This window comes from Quercus lobata, chromosome 5 (assembly GCF_001633185.2).
Source record: "Quercus lobata isolate SW786 chromosome 5, ValleyOak3.0 Primary Assembly, whole genome shotgun sequence".
Lineage (NCBI taxonomy): Eukaryota > Viridiplantae > Streptophyta > Magnoliopsida > Fagales > Fagaceae > Quercus > Quercus lobata.
In genome coordinates this window covers 82,818,931-82,822,462 of record NC_044908.1, presented here as the reverse complement: position 1 = coordinate 82,822,462, position 3,532 = coordinate 82,818,931, and the positions used below count along the sequence as shown (strand labels likewise).

The 3,532-nt window shown below is 29.7% G+C and overlaps 1 non-coding gene across 1 annotated transcript; it reads right to left on the bottom strand.

Annotated features, from left to right (window-relative positions):
* Nucleotides 1-2,710: 2,710 nt before the first annotated feature.
* TRNAK-UUU lies at nt 2,711-2,782 on the bottom strand. Its single transcript has one exon. It is a non-coding gene; the product is annotated as a tRNA-Lys (tRNA).
* Nucleotides 2,783-3,532: the final 750 nt, after the last annotated feature.

The following is a 3,532-nucleotide window of genomic DNA, read 5'->3' as shown; positions in this document are numbered from 1 at the left end:
TTGGTAAAACAAAACAATTAAAATTCCATACACGTTTAAAAGTGGGGTTATGGTCTAAAGCTGTATATCTTTTCTGTAAAAAGTTAGTAAATATTAGGTATATTAGGTATGCTCAATGAAGTGATCAATCTGACTCTTTCGACAAACCGATTCACTTTGATTGGCAATGTCACACAATGTTTTCAACTAAGGCTCTCTCAGTTTTGATATTAACATTTTTCTTTTTGGAATATTAGGTAAGAGACTACTTAATTTACTTGTGATTGATAGCAATCTTGAAAATGAGTTTGAAAGCGTGAATCTTTACTCCTTTGTTTCAAGTAATGTGAGATAGAGTTGTTTTAAAAAACTTTTTAACAAAAAAAACATGTTTGTCATAAGTTTTCTTTTAACCAAAAGTTTTTTTTTTTTTTTTTTTTTTTTTTTTTTTTTTTTTTTTTTTTTTAAGGGAAATGCTAAAAATGAGTTTGAAAGTGCAAATCTTTACTCCTCTGTTTCACATGATGTGAGATAGAATTCTTTTAAAAAACTTTTTAACCAAAAAAAAAAAAAAACCATGTTTGTCATAAGTTTTCTTTTAACCCAAAAGTAGTTTTTTTTTACCCTCTTTTCATTATTCTTGATACTTTTCTGAGTACTTTATTATTAAATGATACTACAAATTTTACTATTTATGTCTAATAAATTGGCATGCTATCAATCACAAAAATTAATTTCAAACATTTATTCATTATATTGATTAATTAACAGTAATCACATTTTTATCACATTAGTTTGTAAGCTTTTTGTTATAAATTTTTGTAGCTATGGATTGATTATTTTTGTATAGTTATTTTAATGATATGAAATATATTCATATTTTCTTACAACTGTTTAATTTTTTTGTTATTATAATCGATTAATAGTTTTTAAGATTAATTTCATTTTTAATATTGTCTTTTAATTTTGCTCTCCAGACTAAAATTCTGGTTTTAACACTGATTTTCTCTAAGAGGTGAGGTGATTATATATATATATATATATATATATTTATATATATAAACCCTTCACATGAAGGTGAACCCCACTTTTATGAAACCTCCCTCATGTGAGGAAGTGAATACTTGCAAGAAATACATGATAGTAAGGGGGCCCTAGATCATAGCCTAGGCCTACGCAACTTTATTTTGCATGTGGCGGCTGATTGTGTGCATTCTTAAGCTAAAATAAAAGAAGGGCTGCGGGGCTGATCAATTGGCTTTATACAGTTGAAGAGATTTTTGAACAAAAATCATTCAGTCAAACACTTCATGTGCATGGCGACCACTTCTTGGCCGTACTTTACATCTAATTTTGTCATATCCTATCTATCTTTTTCACTTTAAGTAAAGTATATAATATAAATGATTGCTTTGTTGAAACTTAAGTAGTTTAATCTTTTATTGCATCTTTACTTAATTATTGAGCATTACAAGTTAACTTCTTTTAAAAAATTAAAAAAAATTGGGTGCATGATCTTTTATTAAAAGTATATATCACAATTTAACTTAAAAAAAAAAAAAAAAAAAATTCGGGTGCCTGATGTTTTAGTTCAAAATACATTGATTTAGTTGGTTATAGTTAACTCAATTGCTAATTTCGGCATATCTATTCTTTTCACTTTAAGAAAAGTATATAAATAACTACTTTGTTGAGTGATCTAATCTTTCATCATGCTTACTTAATGAGAATTATAAATTAAATTAAATCTGTTTTTGGGGGGTACTTGATCTTCTAGTTCAAATTACATAAAGTTTGGTTGGTTCAAGTTAACTCAAGTTACTCAATTGCTAAAGTATTTTGGCATCAGATAAGAGATATGTGTTTAAATATCGCTTATGCCAAAAAGAAAGTAATTCATATCTTGATCTGATAGTGAAACATGATTATGGAGTAAATCATTATAGATCTTCAATCCTAGCTACCTAATTTATCCATAAATAAATATATATATATATTTTTTAAAATAAAAATAAAAACTTTTACTTTACAAATTTATGTGACTACAAATCGTTCATGTTCGAACTATGTTTGGGTCTTACTTAGAACATCAATTAGGAAAAATAATTAAAATGATTGTGTTTTATAACATGGTTGAGATGCATTTTGAGATTTATTGTATTATTGTTTTATGTGAAAATAAAAATATGGGCGTGTCTCATCTTATGAACAATTTATTGTTTATTAACTTAATTTTCAAAACTTTTTAATGGTTTACACTTTAGAAACAAACTTTTAAGAGGTTAAGTTTTATTCTCAAAACTTAAGAGGGTTTTGTGGTTTACGGGGAAATTCTGTTCCTCAATACTTAGCAAGAAAAAAAAAATAAAAGAAAAGAAAAAGAGACCAATAGGAAAAATTGCTGCTGTCTCTAGGTCTGATATTTAGTTGTGCCCACTGAACTGAACCGTTGAAATGGAATAGTGAAAAGATTGTAAAGCTTTATTCTTGCCATTGAATACTTTTTTTGTTTTGAGTACTCTTTTTGTTTTGACTACTCTTTTTGATGGTGATGCATAGACAATATTTGGATAGGTAGGTGTGAAGGACGAAGGGATTGTTGCTAATTTGCAATGCAAGAAACATTATTAATTTTTACATAGCCAATTGATTATTTATTATAGAATACTAATTTTAAATTTTAAAAACCAAAAAGAAATTACTCTATCCAAAAGAAAAGATAGAGAGGAAACGCCGTTTGTGGGGATCGAACCCACGACCACGTGGTTAAAAGCCACGCGCTCTACCACTGAGCTAAGACGGCTTTTTTTCTCTTAGTACTTTATGAATTGGATTGCACTGTTGTTTGTTTGCTGAATGAATTGAATTGCACTTATAAACCCACTTCCTGTCTCTATGATCACTCACAAGTCACAAGTAGATTTAGTAGTTTCATGATCCTTTGTGTATTATCAATATGCATCACTCCTCCATGGTGGTTCTAAAAATTTTAGTTTTTAATAACTCAAAAAGTTATTTTATCTATTTTAACATCATGCTTTACAATACACCTAACATCAATGATTATTTTTTTTACCACTTCATTTAAATATTATTTCTTTATTCTTTTTTTATTATTCATATATGTCTCTTTCTATCTCTTCCTCTGTTTCTCTCTCTCCTTTGAAGTTATACCAACTAGCAAGTCAAGAACAACCATCCACAACCACCATGCACAACCCACTGCTAGCAAACCCAACCACCACAAACTCACCAACCATACCACAACCACAACCACACTACCACCAACCACCACATCACAACCCAGCAACACAAATTAGCCAAAAACCACCACACAAACCACATGGCATGATCCACCCACCACACCCCTTCTACAAGTCGATCAATGACCCACCACCACCACAACAACCCACAACCCAATCAACATTGATGAACCCAATCCACCAACGAACCCATTGGCAAAATTTGCCGAAGAAAAGATGGAGCATACCCATTGAGATCCAAGAAAAAGAGTGTGAGAGGATTAGTTTTAGTTGAGAGAAAAGAGGGAGGC